We start from the raw sequence: 18292 nt of genomic DNA, 5'->3' as shown, positions 1-18292 counted from the left end.
GCACATACAGCGCCTAGTATCCCAAATGGTCACCCATCTGGTACTAACCAGGCTCAATGTTGCTTAACTTCAGTGATCGAACAAGAACTGGTGTGTCAATGCAATTATGCCGTGTGTGTTTGTTTGTGTGTGTGTCTATTGAATGGATGACAAAAGTCTATTCCAATAATCATGATGGTGACCATCTTTTTTTTTTTTTACATGGTAGTCACCACTTATCAAGGCCCGGAGGCCACTCAGGGATAAAGGTTAATGCGTGTTCAATAATGAATGGGATAGTATCGTAGTAATCGTTAGTAATGGAGATTTAATAAAGTGTCTTACTTAAGGGGGCGGTTCATCAGGAATTTTGTTTATGTTGGACTGGAAGACATTCAAGTTGGAGTCAGGTGGGAAACAGACAAATGGAACAGAGTTCCACAGGCGTGCACTTCTAAGAAAGAAGCTTTGTTCATGGAATCTACGTTTTGATTTAGGCACAGATAAAGAATGGGGAAAAAGATTGGTGAGGGAGGACAAGAGATTGGAGTTCAGACGAGCACTTGCCATGGAAATAACGATAAAACAAAGACATGCTCACAACGTCTCTTCTGTGGGAGAGAGGTTGCAGGGAAGAGAAAAGGGCATCGCTCACTAAGCCACAAAGTCTATTTTGTACTCTGTCAAGGCAGGATGGACTGTTTTTAGCAGCTCCTGCCCAGATGTGGCAGCAGTACTCCATCCTTGGACGTATTTGGCTTTTATATAGATAGAGAATTACATCAGCAGAGAGATATCTTCTGGAGCGGTAGAAGGATCCTACCATTTTTCCAACAACCTTGGCAACAGACTTGATGTACGTGTTCCATTTCAGATCAGGAGTAAAGGTCAAGCCCAGAAGCTTGTCAAAACATGGATCCTCCCCAAGACGAGAGCCATCCATTTCAATTGATGCCAGATGGGGATCAGAGCGTTGATGATGTAAAGATAGGAGCTTAGTTTTAGATGCATTAAAAGTAACCAGCCACCTCTGTACCAAGCGCTCAAGATCAGAGAAGAGAGAATCAGAGAGAACTTTGTCATTTACGGCCTTTGATGTGTTGCCATAGATGGTCATGTCATCAGCATACATATCAATGAATGATTTAAGTATGTGTTTTGGGAGATCATTGATGTAGATCAGGAAGAGGGTTGGGCTCAGGATGGACCCCTGAGGGACTCCAGCATTAATACTGTCTTATAATTTATTCCTTTAATTTAGTTGACTTTTACGATTCTTGACAGTGTCTATTTCGTAGCGCAAAATCAATCACTTAATTATTATATCAACTAGTGAATCTATTTTGCCCTTAACTCATCAGAAGAAATAGTAACAATCAATCGAAACAGCCATTGTCAAGAATTGTAAACGTCAACTGAATTAAAGGAATAAATTATAAGATGGTTAACATTGAAACTTTGAAATATAGACTTTTGTCATTCATTCACTATATTACTCTATAATTACATTAAGCTTCTTAAATAAGGATTTGTATATAATTATAAGGAAATAAGATATATTTCCACAGAAATATATATATATATATATATATATATATATATATATATATATATATAAGGAAAGTTGTTTGTGTGAGTTCATTCCCTATGGACTCCTAAACGGCTAGGCTGATTTTTATGAAAGTCCACACAAATGTACTTTATGTGTCTGGCAGTGTTCTTAGATAGGTTTTATATCAGAATGTCTTCGATAAGTATCAATAATCGAAAAAAATCCAATTAAAGAAGCGATTTTGATGGAAGTTAACACCCTCATACAGCCTAACATCACAAATGCATTTGAGAAGTTTTATTACCACACAAGCAGACACGGCTGGCATATATAATCGACAGCAGGCTCTTTGATATGATAAGGTCGCGTTTGAAATGAATGTTTCTGTTTAGAGCACAATTGAACCATGATACTTGACTTTTGCATTTTAAACTTTAATTAAAGCCATTATTATATATAACAAATAATTTTATAAAATCAACAATATGTTCTCTACAGTGCAATGTAAGCTACAATATATTGTGGACTAAGTCATTGCAGGGTGAAGCTTACTCCTAGTGCACCACGGTGGATCCTCAACTAGAGCAGGCAATCAACCGATTTGATTGAAAAATGGTCGATCTCATAGATTTTGATGACAATGAGAGAGTTAAACATTCGTTGATTCTCATTCATCCCCTGGGTCTGCCTGCTAGTGTATCTACTTATATATAAAAGGCACTTTGTCTGTGTGTGTGTGTGTGTGTGTGTGTGTGTGTGAGTTCGCTCCCTATAAACTCCAAAACGACTGGGCCGATTTAAAAGAAAAAAAAATTCATACACATGTACCTTATGTGCCTGGGGGTGTTTTTAGATAGGTTTTGATAAGTACCAAAAATCGATAATCAAAGAAATCTGATTAAAGAAGAAACAGTCCAATTTTAGTCAAAGTTAACACTTTTATGCAGCCTACCAACATAATTGCATTCAAGAAGTTTTATCACCACACAAGCAGAACGGATTGGCCTATAAAACCAACAGCAGGTTCTTTGATAAGACACTGGCGCGTTCAAAATGTATGCTTCTGTTTAGAATATAATTGGACCATTGTACTTGACTTTTGCATTTTAAACTTTTAATTCAAGTCATTATATAAGATTTTAAAAAATTCATAAAAGCAACAGTAGGTTCTCTACAGTGCAATGTAGACTACAATGAATTGTGGACTAAGTCACTATGGTGAGGCATATGAAGCTTCCTCCTAGTGCACAGCAGTGAGTTTCTGACTAGAGCAGGCAATCAACTGATTTGATTGACGAATGAGCGATTTCAGCGATTTCAATGACAATAAAAGTATTAGACGTGTGGAACATTTGTTAATCCTCTCTTTAAATCCCGAGCAACGTCGAGTCGCTCTGCTAGTGTGTGTATACATATATATATATATATATATATATGTCCAATTATTGCAGGTGTATTGCATTATGGCCACTTGCCCGTTGTCCACACAACTTTAATCCTTTCTAACCCTAACCAATAGGATTGTCGCTGACCTGTCCAAACAGCTCATAACATGTGTCTCCGACCAGCCTCTTTCTACCTTCCCCCCAGACTCTGTAATCTATTCGCATGTTGTTGGTGTGATTGGCTCTAGGGGTGGAGTGTGAGAGAGGCCTAAGATGACCGATGGACACTGAACACAAACCTCTGGACAAACTTAATTTTGTCATGTGAAAACAGTAGAAACAATCAAAGATTCAACCCTTCGTCCCCTCCCCCTCCTCCCCAGCCAATGAATTAAGCTGGTCACCACAAAGCTTGACCACCGCCCCGTCCACCTTTCAGACCTTGTTGACTAGCATCTCTTATTTTTATCACAACCAATCTGGTTATCGTTTCTGTTTAAAACGTCTTCAAGATGCACGTTACTTTCCGATTGTTGCGTGGATCTTTCCAGAAAGGAATGTTTCCGAAGCACACTGCTTGAAACATGATGGTAACAATCGGTGCGTAGGAAAAATAAAAGATGACGGCATAGGAAACTCTCGGACGTAACCAGGTATTTGTGTATTTTTTTGGTTTTTAACTTTTTATTTTCCCTTTATCTACGTGCTTTTTTTTTTTTTTATTTCATGATGTTCACCCCTAAAAAGGCATATTGTACCCTTGAATGTAAGGGGTTTCTATTTGGGACCATGCCTAGGAGAGATTAAAACATGTTGGTTTATGTTACATTTAAGCTTTTGCATATCAGTACAGTCAGAGAAACGGGTAGCAGGGAGGAAATTCCAAAGTTTAGCTCTTCAAGAGAAGAAACTATTGGAGTAGAGAACTTTCTGGCATTTAGGGACCTCAACAGTGAAGGGGTGAGATTTTGTTGCTAAACGGGTTTGTCAGGGATATGTATGTTGAGCGGGCACAAGTGCAACAAGTTCATTAGAGCACATTCCATTAAAGTATTTGTAAAGCGGACACAGAGATGCAACATGGCGGCAATGGGATAGGGGTTGGGGTTTAGTTGACAAAGTGGGACCTATTATATTGAAAACTCTTTTTTTGAACCCTATCCAAGAGGGAGAGGCTAATGGTAGATGCACTAGCCCAGATGTGGCAACAATACTCGATGCATGGATGAATGGTAGCCTTGTAGAGGTACAGGATACTCTCAGGTGTGAGTAGTCTTCTAGCTCGATAGAGGGAACCTACCTTCTTTGCAGCAGTCTTTGCAATGTCCTCTATGCATTTATTCCAGTTCATGTTGCCCGTGAATGTAAAGCCGAGGAGTTTGAAGCAAGAATACTCAGGTAGGATGTTATTTGTTATAGATATTGGGGGTTGGAGAGGCGTCTTGTAATTGTTAAAGGAGAGCAGTTTGGTCTTACTAGCATTAAATGTTACCATTCATTTGTTTCACCATTCCGCTACGTTCTGGAGGTCATTTTCTAAGGATTCTGCCATTGCCTTTGATTTATTTACATCCGTTTGTCATTGTCATTTTCACATTTCGGCTGATTAACTCCTTGTCCTTCTAATTGCTGACACAATCCTCTAACTGTATAAAAGATTATTGTTGTCACGTCAGGGAAGGAGCTGCTCAAAGCAATTGATTTAACATCTGCAAACGTTGGACAGCTTTAAGGAATTGACTTTCAAGTCCATTATTATCACTTCCTTCCATGTTTTCCTTATCCTTCCCTTATATGCCGAACCTATGATATCAACTGTTCTCCATTAGAAAACTGCTCAAACCTGAGAGTATCCTGTACCTCTATAAGGCCACCATTCGCCCATATATGGAGTATTGTTGCTACGTCTGGGCTGGTGCATCTACTCCTAGTCTCTCCCTCTTGGGCAGGATCCAAAAAAGGGTCTCCAATTTAATAGATTCCACTTTCAACTAAGCTCCAACCTCTGTCCCATCACTGCAATGTTGCATCCATGTGCCTGTTTTATAAATATTTTAATGAAATGTGCTCTGATGAACTCATTGCACTTGTGCCCTCTCAACATACATATCCCCGACAAACCCGCTTAGCAACAAAATCGCACCCCTTCACTGTTGCGATCCCTAAATGTCAGAAAGTTTTCTACTCAAATAGCTTCTTCCTTAAAAACAGCTAGACTTTGGAATTCCCTTCCTGCTACCTGCTTCCCAAACTGTACTGATATGCAGAAGTTTAAATGTAATGTAAACCAACATCTTAATCTTTCCTAGGCATGGTCCTAATTAGCAGCCCCTTACATCCAAGTGGCAACATGCCTCGTTTGGGGTGAAAGTGAGTAAAAAAGAGAAAAAAAAAAAACATCTACTGACACAAGAACTTTCATCCATTCTTTCAATTGTGACCATACCATATAAGTCTCCTGTTCTGCACACATCTCCCTATCCTATCTAGATTTAATCTTCCTCTGAGGTCATCAGATCTAAGCCTTTCTTTAAGTTTCGCATTACACATCCATCATATCATTCTCATGTAATCACTCTCCATGCAACGCATATCCTCAACCTTCAGTTCCACACTATGTATACATGCTTTACTCTTCTCTTAGCCAACAGCAGCAATAATTTACCTTGACAAAATAAAAAATCGACTTTGAAATCTAGCGAGAGATGTTCTCTTCTTGTCCCTATGGCCTCATTCTCAGAGAAGGGACGTTGTTACTAGTCTCTCTCTACTCTATCGTTATTTCCATGAAAGATGCTCGACTGAGTTTCAATCTGTGGTTCTCCCCCCCCCCCCTTAAAACATTCACGGCAAAAACTCCTCTATCTATTAATGCTGTAAAGTATTTTCCTTCCTCCTCTGTATATGTGGAGTTAAACGGAGCTTTTATGAGCAGAGTTTTGTTCCAAGAACTGTCTTTGGAACACGATATCACATGGCTGCTTCCCAGTTGACTAAAATATGGTCAATTTATTTAAAGGCTTTTCTGTATACACTTCAACCTTTTTTTATTCTGAAACTAAACTTTTTTATTTTTTGTATTATTTGGATTGTTCGGACTATTGTTTTCATCTTCGTTGTTTTTTTCCACAACATTTCGGGCGATGTAACCTCTGACCATCGTCAGGTGCATCCACACTGGATGTTATTGGTGAATGGTGAAAAATAGTGCCAAGTCCATTTTTTTTTTTTTAAATAAATCTGAATCCATTCCATTTTAGGTTTGTTTCGTTTTATTTTTTACTTTTTTATATAATGTTTGTATATTTTTGAGATGAGGCTTGATAATTTTTTTGTATTATTTGGATTGTTTGGACTACCGTTCTCATCTGAGTTGTTTTTATTTTTTTTTAAATAATTATCAAGCCTCATCTCAAAAATATACAAACATCATAAAATAAAAAAATGGAATGGACCCGGATTTATCAAAAAAAGAAATAGACTTAGAAGTATTGTTCTAGTACTATACAGTTTAAGAAGGTCCATCCTCCCAGGCTTTACCCTCTCATTCTTTGAGAAAGGGGTTAGTTTATTACTAATCACCCTATGAATCCCTATTGAGGAATGAGCTGCCCAGGCATTTTTTGCAGGCCAGGTTGCTCTTTCGCTAAGGTACTGGCTTTTCATATCCCACTTTCCTTACCTTGTGTCACATCTTTTTGCCGTGGGAGGAAAACAAACATCTTATCCATTAAAAGAGAACTAATTTAAATTTACAGTTCTGAATTTCTGAGATGAGGGCTGAATTGTTTATATTACTTGTTTTGATCGGACTATTGTTCTTATCTTGAGATAATCTCCTGTTGAACTTTAGTAGAATTGCCTCCCCTTTGTCAACCAATTTTTTTTTCATACATATGAAACAACAGTCACAAAACAAAAAAAACAACTCCAAGAATACGAAACGATCTACGGAGTCAGTAATTTTTCTCCTTTCTTTTTCAAGATAATGACCAACATGCCTGACAAAGGTCGAAGGCTACACCAACCAAAACATTGCACAAATAACACTCAAGATGAGACCAATAGTCTGATCAAAACAAGTAATATAAATTTAAATTTCATTTTTTATATATTTATTGCATAAACTCCGACATGAGTGTTTAGTGATGATCTCTCTACTAATATTCGAGTGCTTATTTAGAATTTTACTTATTTTAAAAAACAAAAATGCAAAAAAATATTTATGATGTACGTACTCATCATGGACTGAAGATTTCATATTCTAAAAATCATGTAAATTGATCGAACAGTTCTTTTTAACTTGAAAAAAAAATCAAATTTTATGATGAAGTGAGACATAGGATTTTTGATTGGCTATGTTAAATAAATAAGAGTGACAACTCAATTCGAACTATCAAGATCAAAATCATCTTTATAATGGATACATTTTGTATTAAAATCCTAAAAATCGCAAATTTTTATTTTCTTAGTAAAAAAAAAAGAGGGAGGCAGTAAAAACAAAAAAAAAGAAAGTATGTAGTCGTGATCCTCATTCAATCCCAGACAACGTCGGGTCTTCCTGCTAATTACTTATGTTATCTGCTATTGCACCCCGTTTTTACACACACACATGCATACATGAACACACACGAACACACGCGCATACATGCAGACACATACACGAACACATGCACACACATACACACATATACATATACACACATGCACACACACACACATACACACAGATATACATGCATACACGTACACGCACACATAGACGCACATACGTACACAAACACACGCACACACATACACACGCACACACATACACAAACACACACATGCACATACATACACTCGCACATGCACACACACATACGCACACACACATGCACACACATACACATATACGTACACAAACACATGCACACACATTCACATGCACACCCACATACACAAACACACACATACACGTAGATACACTCGCACGTGCACACACATATGCACACACACATACACACATACACACACAAACACGCATACACACACACACACACGAAAATTGACAGAATTAATTATTTAAGATGACAGCTCAAGAACCTGTTTTTTGTGTACTTATGCACTTATGTTACAGTGTTACAGTGCTGAAACATTAACGTTATTATTTAGAAACCCATTCTTACCATGGGGGGAGGGTGTTTTGCAAACTATTATGTACTTTCACCTAACAATTTAATAATAAAAAAAAAGATATATGGTAAAACTTGAATTTAACTTGAAAATACTTCTTTTTTTTTTTTTAAATAGCACGGTAACATAATTGCATAAGCACTGTTTTTTTATAGGAATCGTTCCAGACAAGGCATGAAGCCACTTGATGTAAGGAGCCGAAAAAAAAGTACTTCAAGGTCAAAAATTTTGCCAATGATAAGTGTTAGATTGAATAGACTCTAGCCCAGAAATCAGCAATTCTTCCTCTTTTGTCGGGGATATTGCTCCTGGAGTGAGAGGACTAAAGGATAAAATAAAGAATGAGAGAATTAAGTAAACCCAAGATACACTCTCTAGTCTTCTTAATTTACATCAGATACCACTGGTCAATACATTATTTTGGTGGCCAAGGTTTCTAAGCTGATTTAGACTAATTTGGGAATGCCGAAAATCATATTAATTTTTTCTTATGAAGTCAAGTCATTGAGATATTTGTTATCTTATACCTTTTTTTACCTTAAAAGTATATGTTTTGTCTCCGTTTTGAAACAGTTATCTCCCTTTAAGTTACTCTTAACTAAAAAATTACTTTCTTTTTAATTTCCTCTTCTGGTTGTTTTTTTTTTTTTCCTTTACAAGGTGGTCACCACTTATCAAGGCCCGGAAGCCACTCATGGATAAGGGTTATTGTAAGTACAGTACGTTAGTGTGGATATTTTAGAGTGCCTACTTTTTTTTTTTTTTACATAGGAATCACCACATTATCAAGGCCAAGAGGCCACTCAAGGATAAAGGTTAAAGAGTGTACAGTAGAAATTGGACAATATAGTAATCATTAGTAATGAAAATTTGGTAAATTTAATAACTTATATGGAACGGCTCATCAAGAACTTATTTACGTTAGACTTGAACACAACCATATTGTAGTCAGCCGGAAAGCAGGACAACGGAAGACAATTCCACAGGCGTGCAGCTCTAAGAAAGAAGCTTTGTTCATGGAATCTACGTTTAGGTTTAGGCACAGATAAAGAGTGGGGGGAATTATTGATAGTGTTTACGGCTAGATGAGTGTTTCTTGCGAAAGTTTGGCGAGGGGGGACCATAGATTGAAGCTCAGTCGAACACTTTCCATGAAAATAACGATACATCAGAGACAAACTCGCAACATCTCTTCTGTGAGATAGAGGTTGCAAGGAAGAGAAAAGGACATCTCCTACGAGGCTACGAAGTCTATTTTGAACTCTATCAAGGCAGGACAAGTCCTTTCTAGCAGCTCCTGCCCAGATGTGGCAACAGTATTCCATCCTTGGACGTACCTGGCTCTTATATAGATAGAGAATAGCATCAGCAGTGAGATATCTACCGGATCGATAGAAAGATCCCACCATTTTTCCAGCGGCTTTGGCAACAGATTTGATGTACGTGTTCCATTTGAGATCAGGAGTAATGGTCAAGCCCAGAAGCTTGTCAAAACTTGAGGCCTCCTGAAGACGAGAGCCATTCATTTCAATTGATGCCAGATGTGGATCAGAATGTTGATGATGTAAAGAGAGAAGCTTGGTTTTAGATGCATTAAAAGTAACCAGCCACTCCTTACCCCATTGTACTACGTGCTCAATATCAGAGGAGAGAGAATTGGAGAGAACTTGGTCGTTTACTGTCTTAGATGTGCTACCATAAATGGTAGTGCCGTCAGCATAGATGTCTACAAATGATGTAAGGATGTGATTTGGAAGATCATTAATGTAGATCAGGAAAAGAGTTGGGCCCAGGATGGACCCCTGAGGGACACCGGCATTAATACTGTGAGCTTCTGATTTTTGCCCCTCAACTACTACTCTTATGAACCTATCAGAGTGCCTACTTAAGGGGGCGGTTCATCAAGAATTTGTTTATGTTGGACTTGAAGACATCCAAGTTGTAGTCAGGAGGGAAGCAGGCAGACGGAACAGAGTTCCACAGGCGTGCAGTTCTAAGAAAGAAGCTTTGTTCATGGAATCTACGTTTAGGTTTGTTATTGTTCTTTAGTTCCTTTGTGCAACCACTAGCAATGCAGCACGCCTCTTTCTCCTTTATCCTCTCCCATCACCGACATCAACGGAATGTTTTACTCATTTCTTCTTTCGGACAATGTGTTAGTTTGCTTTGTCAGGCAATGCGACATTTAATGTTCCATTTCTTTACAAACTTATTTAAGTCTTTCGATTTCTTTAACTCCTGCATTTTCATACCCTTGTTTGTTGTTATCGTTTTTACTTTCTCATACCTGTCATTTTTCTCTTTCAGTTGTTACTTTTACCTGTGAATTATGTACTAGTGATATGTAATCTATTCCGTGTTATGCCGGTATGTTGAAAATTGTGATTTTGCTGTGAAGGTTGGTTAGTATAAAAAGAGTTCAAGGGTTAAACTGCTGACGTATGTCAAACTCTGTAGTTGAGGTCAGTAATACCACCTGAAATAGGTCATTCGGTTTGTGTGAAAGAAAACGTGGAAAGAAAGAAAGAAAGAAAGAAAAGGAAAGAGAGAGAGAGAGCATGAAAGGAAGAGAGGAAGATATCTTTTCTCTCGCATATAAGTTCAGTCTGGTTTCTGATTTTGGGTGGAACAGATGCGCTGAATTGGTGCAAAAATATGCCGGAAAAAGAAACACAAAAACGTTTGAGTCAGCAAGGCGAAGGAGTCCTCCACTTCACTCGTAGACAAAATAAAGTAATCCATGTGTTTTCATCTTATATGTTCTTTACAGCTCATCAACCAGTGACGGGAAGAATCGTATCCCAGAGAAGACTAAAATAACAGAAAAAAATAAAAGGTATAGTGAATTTTATCGCGTATATATGGACGCACACACATATATATCACAATTATATACATAAATACGGACAAAGAGACATGTGTAATGAGATATACAGAGTGACCCCCCAAAAAACGGGCCCCAACTTAATTAGGGCCCCATTTCTTAGTGTTTTGTCCGAATGAAATGAAACTTTGGTCATAAGTAGTTTATTATATTCAAAACATTACATCAAAACACTAGGGTCTTTGGCCAATTTTTTCCGTTGACTGTAAAATGCTCAAAAAAACAATTGAATGTCCTCTGTTTTTTTTTTTGGTCACCCTGTACATGCAACAATAGTCTTCAGAGTCGTTATTTTTTAGAATAGTTTATCTGATTGTGAAGCGTAGGTACATGCAACAACAGTTCATTAGGCACGTTTCTATATGCATTCTAGCTTCATAATTACAATTGATGTATGTTAATTGATTATGACACACAAACCTTAAAGTAAAAGTCAAATTTGCTATACAATGATGCATGTAGTTGGTAAGAAGTGGACACTGAGTAGTAAATAGGCCAACCGATTGTAATATGTTTTTGTTGATTTCTGGGTCAAAGTAAGGTTTATTCTCTTCATGTTAGGAATTCATTTATAAGTCAGACAGGAAATAGTTAAGCTGTATTATTTTACTTTCATTGCAGATTTTTGGAGAAAAATTTAGCATGGCTACATCATCTACTAGGTGGCGTTGTTTAAAAATTGAATGTGTGGTCAGCTGGAACAGCAAAGTCTACGATTTGACAGGATTTTTCTTTCTTGTTAATTATTACAACATCTGGTCTTCTTGCTTGGATGGGTTTATCAGTTTGTATGTCCATGTCCCTTAGGATTTTGTGATTCTCGTTTTCAAATATTGTTGCTGGCTTATGTTTGTACCACTTGTCTGTGCATTCGAGTTGTAGTTGTTTGCATAATTCCCAGTGTACTGCCCTTCTCACTTGGACGTGTCTGTTCTTGTAATCCTTTTGGCCCAGTTTGCTACATTCACTTATTATTATTATTATTTTTATTATTATTATTATTATTATTATTATTATCATTATCATTATCATTATTATTATTATTATAATAATTATTATTATTATTATTCACACACTAGGAGTTTTCACACAGGCTATCATCAAAGAATTATCTTTGAGAACAACTTGCGGTGTTCCCTGGAGTCTGAGTGACAATTAGTCTCCCCAGATTTCCAGTACTCTCTACCTCTTTAGATACAGTTTACCAAATAATTTGTCTTATCGCAACAACCGTTTGCTATTGATTTCTCGTTGGTAGCAGACATTCGTCTGCACTAGAATTTGAGAAGAATTAAGCCTCCCCATTTTGGTTGTTCCAACAGGAAAGAGATCAGTGAATTTGTGAAGTGTGCTTATTTTGTTTACTTCAAAGTAATGCTGGGTGATAAGATACCTTATATTGTATGCAAGCAATGTGTTGATCATTTTCGACAGTGGACAAAAAAGGATAGAAAGTCACCCTGCTTTGGTATTCCAATGGTCTAGTGTGAATCGATGACTGCTATTGTTATATACTGGGTGGTATGATGGTGACGTCTATTCTGTTTTGTTGTTGTTCGTCTTAGGAAGAGTCTTAGTGTTTCATCTAGCCAGGGTACATTCTATTGCATTAGCACCAAGCCTATAATTTTACTATAAGATATTTTTCAATATCTCGATAGATAGAAAGATAGTTTGTTTGACATGTATACACATATGCTTGTTGTAAGCGTCTCTGATTGGAATTACCCTGTTCATTTATCAATGAATAACGAGACACTGTTATAAACAAAACTTGGTTTATTTATCAAACATTCATATTTACACTATACGGCGGTGGAGAGGGATGTAGGTTGCGAACGTGACAGGCAGTTTATCGTCGTTTGTCCTCGTTTCTCTCTCCGCGTCTTTCTGTCTGTTTTTTGTTTATCATTTCTCTTTTATGGATTTTCGACCTCGTAACCCATTAACCAATTTACGTCATCGACCCATATTCTGACCCTCTCGGTGTTTGCTTTTGGTCTTACCTGCGGCCGAATTATGTCATCTCATTCCCGGGTTTCATTTTTGTTGGGCAGGGTTTAAGTTCGTTCGAACTTTGCTCCATTCAACGGCCTGACCCATAAAACGACTTGTGTCATAGGACCAGGTCATCCAATTCCAGGTTCCATTTTTGATGGCCGGGATTTCGAGTTCATCCGCACCTTTCCTCTTCCTAACATTATTTCTGTGCAGTCAAAATGAAAAGAATCAACAGGAAGAACTGATATTAGTTGGTTTATCCAAATCTTAAGTCTGCAATTAGTTCAATTCCACACTACAATGACATTCCTGTTTCAGTGTTTAAAGGCTTGCCCGAATTGGAATTACCTCGTTCTAAGGAAGACCAAGACTCTGTTTTGTCCACTGACAGTAGTGAAGCCACTGTTTCAGATACCGGGTTTTTTCCTTCTTTTTTCTCAATGATCTTCTGAACTTTTAGCTTCAAGACTAAAAAAAAAATAAATCAACCTAGAACTCTCATAACCTTCTATAGAAAACGCCATAGTCTACTGCAACGACGTTGCTAGCCTACTACAACAATTTCTTGTAGAACAGTATTATTCTCAAGATTGGTGTCTTTTTATAGACAGTTGCAAAAGAAGTTTAAATGTGTTCTTCTTCACAATGGCAACATATATGGATCAGTTCCTCAAGGCCATTCAACGGCCCTCAAAGAAAAATATGATGAAATCAAATTTGTTCTGGAAAAGATTTCATACAGACAGCAGCAATGGATCATATGTGTTGATCTGAAAATAGTTGGTTTTCTCCTCAGATTACAAGGTGGCTACAAAAAATTTCCTTGCTTCTTGTGTTTATGGGATAACAGAGCAAGAACAGAGCATTACATAAAAAAACAAAAACATTGGCCTATGCACAGTGAGCTGATACCTGGCTCTCTCAATGTTCTGGCTTCTCCTTTGGTAGAGCATTCCAAAATTGTATTTCCTCCTCTTCACATAATGCTTGGCATCACGAAACAGTTTGTGACCCTCGCTTGAAATCACACCAAAAACCATAACTGTGGCTGAAAACTTTGTTTTCATCACACTAGGAACGTCCCTGTTATTCGTGACAATCCAGCGATGCATTTTGAGGGTGCTGGCAATGGTCCTGCTGTCATAATTTGGATCAGTAGAGTGCATAAGTTATACAGCAGCACATCTCCAATCTCCCTCGTTGAACATTGTGTCACTTTCAGACATGATAGGAGGCTCCTATCGCTCTTGGGATTTGTACACAACTGGCCAACTAGTAGATGGCTTGCAACAAAAAAAAAAAAAGAAAACCGGTTTTCATCAAACGGAAATGGAATCATGTCGTGTTTTGTAGGGCAACAATTTTATCATTCCACTCTGTATACCGACAGAGCATGAAAGAAAGCTCAGTGTCTTTGAAATGCAAATTCATGAGATAGACTAAGAAATACATATTTTACAAAAAGTCTTGATAATAACAAATCCATCAACGACATTAGTTGATTATTAGAAAAAAGAAAAGAAAAGAAAATAAGAGATTAACAGGGTTTGGACATGTTTTTTGGTGAGGAAACCATGGAAGGAATTGATAAGGATGGATTTGAGAGAAAGAGAGATGAATAAAGATTTGGCCAGAGATAGATTGCTTTGGAAGTCAATTGAAAGGTGATGGTTGTCTAATAGTTACCAACATGGACTGACGACCTGGGTGTCCTAAGTTCAAATCCAGGTCGTTTCACAAAAAATTACTTTCATTTAGGATCGCAACCATCATGTGATCTCTCCTTTCATCCCCGATGTTTTTATAGAAGGAATTCTGATGAAAAAATATCGGGGAAACCAATGCCAACAATAGAATCTTCAGATTCAAGCGATACGATAATAAGGAAATCAATTTGTACAAACTGTTGAACACATGCCAGTACGTAAAATAGATATTAAACTGATGATGATGATGATGATGATGATGGCGGTGGTAGTGTTGATGATGATGATAGTGGTGGTGATAGTGATTAATACGAGTAGTTAAAAAAAATACTATGGTGCATCAAATATGAGAACATTTATGGGATAAATAAATAATGCTCTTCAGTAACTTCCAATATTAAAGTTCAGTTCAGATGGCGGCTAATAATCTAAAGTTCGGTTTATAGTTTAGGGACTTCCAATGCACGCCACAGATTTACCCCCCCCCCCACACACACACATGAAACACGAAAATAACTGTAACAATTTAACATTATTATCATAATTTTCATGCCGTTTAAAAGAAGAAGCTTCAAATAAACTAGTCATATTTAAAAAACAAAAAATTTCAGCGTTCGAAAATAATGAAAATGTGAGACTAAAACAACGTTCCTATGTAGTAAGCCTTACTTTCTAAATATAATAACATTATTTCAGCACGGTAACATACGTTATAGTGATGTAAAATAGATATTAAGCTGATGATGATGATGATGATGATGATGATGGTGGTGGCGGTGGTAGTGTTGATGATGATGATGATGATGATGATGATGGCAATGATGGTGATGATGATGGTGATGATGGTGGTGATGATTGTGATGATGATGATGGTGACGACGACGATGTTGAATGAATAAGAGTACTTAGTTGATGTAGAACAGTTGAAGCAGCAGAATTAGTTGGCAAGGGAACATCAAAGAATAGGGACGGACTTGAGAGAAAGATGGATAAGTAAAGAATTTGCAGTTGTCTCGGCTCTTATAATATAATCAGTAATAGTTTCGGCTTCCATTCGTTTTAAAGAGGTCAGTTCAGTGTATAAAGAAATAATTTTGGGTTTTCCTTTCGATAAATAATGCTCTCTCAATATATTTAATGCTTTGCAGCCGTCGTTCAGGGCTTCTCTCATTACCAGTGATAGACTTTGGTCATCTAAACACTGTATTAATTCCGCAAAGACAGTTGCATTCTTTTCAATGAAGTCGGAGTCGTTTCTGTTTTCAGGTTGTGTTTGTAGTACTTTGTGTAGCTTTTGGATTCGTAGATATCCCAGAAATTTAACTTGCCACAATTCGAATTTTGATTCGGATCCATCGAAATAAAGACGCACGCTGGGCCCATAACCTCTAGAAGTGTAAGCCATTTTGAGTTTCAGAACAGTTTCAGATGGTTCGCTGTTACACACAAGTCCTGGGAGGTGATTTGTTTGTAGTAGACAGTTCCACAGAACAAAATATTCTTATTGTATCGAAACCCGGGAAAAGAACATGTGAAATTGCTCCAGAAAAGGTTTAATATTTATGAAGCAATTCTGGTTTCTGATTGGTTGGTAGCAGAACGTGAATTAATTTGATTCGTCAGTTCTTAGCAGAATCGTTTATAAATAGGATCGTCCGACTGTGTGGGATCATACCCAATTAACCCAAAATATTGCAACAGGATAAGTAAAGACCTGCCCAGAGATAGGTTAGTTTGAGAGTGAGTTTTTTTTAAGCCATCCAATGCATGCCAGCACGTAAAGCAGAAGCTAAGCTGCCGCTGCCGACAATGGTGATGATGATGATGATGATGATGATGATGATGATGATGATGATATGTTACTTGAGAAAACAGTGAATATTATTTTTTCATTAAACATGACGATACATCATAAACAGATCTCCCATCTGTTCATATCACACAGTCCGGATGAAAAAGGGCGACATCAATAGCCGGGGGAGGGGGAGGGAGGGGGGTTTAGGAAGGTGAGGCATATCCGAAGAGCATCAATCAGCGACAAATCAATCTCAATCGATGACCTGAAACAATCGAACGAAACATCAAAAGAAGCCGGGTTTTTTTTATTTTTGCCACCTTCGAATCTATTTTTCTTTATTCCCCCTCATACTCCCACTCCAATGTTCAACCATACAACATAATGACGTTGACCCTAACCCTAACCCTAACCTTAGCCTCCTACCCTTGCCATCAACTCGCACCCACTTTGCAACTAATATCGTTTCATAACCAAAGTACTTGTAGAGAATACTTGTAGATATTTTCGGCATCCCCGTAACTTCCGCTTTCCTTATTTCATGCTTTAGTCCTCACATTCCATCAGCGATGTTTCTGACAAAGGGGGAAGAATTGGTGTTTTCTGGGTTGAAATCCATCCATCTCACACTTATTGGCTTTTTTTTTTTTTTTTTTTTTTTAACTAGCAAGGTGCCTGGCGTTGCCACTCGTTTTCTTTTGTCCCATGTCACTATGTCAGGTTTAACATCTTGGCTTTTTAGGTGCGTAGCTGTAAGGATTGCATAGTCGATGGTGTATAATCAATTTCCAACTGATCTTTCTGGTGTATGTTCCCAGGACTTGCTATCACAGTTTGTGAACTTTCAAATGAAATCAAAGCGAAACTAATAATGATAGTGTGTCATCACTAGGCCTATGACAACAGCATATTCTTTTCATTGTTTTGACTCTTGAGTATGTATCCGTTGATATCTTATATGCTTTTATATACACGGATGTGGTTCTCGGTTGATTAACTGTTTCTAACTGTGTTGGATATATACTCGAGAGTCAAAACAATGATAAGAATATGCTGTTGTCATAGCCCTAGTTATAACTAGGGCAACAGAATATTCTTATAATTGTTTTGACTCTCGAGTATATATATATCTTTTTTTTTACATAGGCGTCACCACTTATCAAGGCCGATCGGCCACTCAAGGATAAGGGTTAAAGAGTGTAGAGTAGTCAAAAGGACAATATAGTAATCGATAGTAATGGAAGTTCGGTAAATTTGTTAACTTAAGTGGAACGGCTCATCAGAAACTTGTTCACGTTGGACTTGAAGACAACCATATTATAGACAGCTGGAAAGCAGGAAAACGGAAGACAATTCCACAGGCGTGCAGTTCTAAGAAAGAAGCTTTGATCATGGAATCTATGTTTAGGTTTAGGCACAGATAAAGAGTGGGGAAAATTATTGATAATGTTTTCAGCTAGTCTAGTGTTTCTTGTGAAAGTTTGGCGAGGGGGGACCATAGATTGAAGCTCAGTCGAACACTTTCCATGAAAATAACGATAAAGCAGAGACAAACTCGCAACATCTCTTCTGTGAGATAGAGGTTGCAGCGAAGAGAAAAGGACATCTCCCACCAGGCCACGAAGTCTATTTTGAACACTATCAAGGCAGGACAAGTCTTTTCTAGCAGCTCCTGCCCATATGTGGCAACAGTATTCCATCCTTGGACGTATCTGGCTCTTATATATATCCGACACAGTTAGACACAGTTAATCAACCGAGACCCACATCACTCTATATAAAAGCATATAAGATATTAACTGATACAAACTCGAG

The 18292-nt window shown here is 37.6% G+C and overlaps 1 protein-coding gene across 1 annotated transcript in view; it reads left to right on the top strand.

Annotated features, from left to right (window-relative positions):
- Positions 1 to 10809: 10809 nt before the first annotated feature.
- Positions 10810 to 18292, top strand: part of LOC145265659 (uncharacterized) — a 95546-nt gene continuing 88063 nt past the window's right edge. The window contains exon 1 of the mRNA XM_080121724.1: positions 10810 to 10927. The gene's annotated coding sequence lies outside the window, so the exon portion shown is untranslated. The remainder of the gene's footprint in view (positions 10928 to 18292) is intronic.

The sequence above is a fragment of the Euprymna scolopes genome, chromosome 40 (genome assembly GCF_053919585.1).
Source record: "Euprymna scolopes isolate OS-2025 chromosome 40, ASM5391958v1, whole genome shotgun sequence".
NCBI lineage: Eukaryota > Metazoa > Mollusca > Cephalopoda > Sepiida > Sepiolidae > Euprymna > Euprymna scolopes.
The sequence above is the reverse complement of the archived record's forward strand: the minus strand, read 5'-3'. Positions and strand labels throughout refer to the sequence as shown.